Raw genomic sequence first — 1,403 nt, 5'->3', positions numbered from 1 at the left:
ATTTGTATCACGATTTCCACAAGAAAACGAAGCAGCGCAACCGTTTCCAACATTGATAATAAACAGAAATGTTTTCTTGAGAAGCAAATCAGCATACTAGAATGATTTCTGAAGGATCATGTGACACTGAAGACTGGACTAATTATGCTGAAAATTCGGCTTTGATCACAGCAATAAATTACAGTTTACAATATATTCAAATAGAAAAACGTATTTTAACATTACTGATTTTACTGTATTTTTTTTTTTTATCAAATAAATGCAGCCTTGGTGAGCAAAAGAGACTTCTTTCAAAAACATCACACAATATTGTGGACCCCAGATTTTGAATGATAGTGCACATTCTTGAATTATTTATTTATGAGAAATAAAATTAGACAATATTACAACGTCTGAATAGGACAACTAAAATATTTCCATTAAAAAACTTTAGTAACACGTGATGCTGAGGATGAGAGTGTGAGCACTGGGCAGGAGGAGATACAGATGAGCGTGAGGTCTGGACAGAGAAGGGAAGGGAAGGTCAGGCCGCAGAAAAGAGCGATTTGTTTTCAGTGAAACTGGAGATCCTCCCCCACTTACCGCCGGCGCAACCTACAGCGGAATCAATTACCACTTGTCAGGATGAAACCAAAGCCATGCAACACAATAAGGGCACGACCTAAGAATTTTGTGTGAGTGGCCGTGGTGATTGTGATTTTATTTGTCTTTTATTTATTTGTTTGTTTGCTCGTACACAGCAAGGCCCTGGCTCAAATACCAGTATACAGAAAAGAGCGATTTGTTTTCAGTGAAACTGGAGATCCTCCCCCACTTACCGCCGGCGCAACCTACAGCGGAATCAATTACCACTTGTCAGGATGAAACCAAAGCCATGCAACACAATAAGGGCACGACCTAAGAATTTTGTGTGAGTGGCCGTGTGTGATTGTGATTTTATTTGTCTTTTATTTATTTGTTTGTTTGCTCGTACACAGCAATGCCCTGGCTCAAATACCAGTATAAATGTATTTTATTTAAAAAATAATATTTTGGCTTCTTTTTCTATTTTTAGGTCCTTGTTGTTAAGTACAGTATAGGTTTTAGGGCATATAGCCTATTATACAGCATACTAAATATATATTTGCAACTGCAAACAGCCAACTAATTAACCATATGATTTGGCAAAATAATTGTTTATTGTTCATAAGCATTAATCATAAATATTATAATTTATTGTAATCAGTGTATTTTATCATATTGCTGTTTGCCGCTGTTTTATAAGTACAAATCACTCTATAGGTTGGTTACAGTGATTTTAGCACATTAAAATATTTTGCAACATGCATCAATATCATACACTGTAAAAATCACACACACACATACACACACACACACACACACACACACACGTCTGGTTTGCT

Source organism: Sinocyclocheilus rhinocerous, unplaced genomic scaffold (genome assembly GCF_001515625.1).
Source record: "Sinocyclocheilus rhinocerous isolate Xijiao unplaced genomic scaffold, SAMN03320098_v1.1 scaffold3206, whole genome shotgun sequence".
Lineage (NCBI taxonomy): Eukaryota > Metazoa > Chordata > Actinopteri > Cypriniformes > Cyprinidae > Sinocyclocheilus > Sinocyclocheilus rhinocerous.
Note: the sequence above shows the minus strand (reverse complement) of the source record.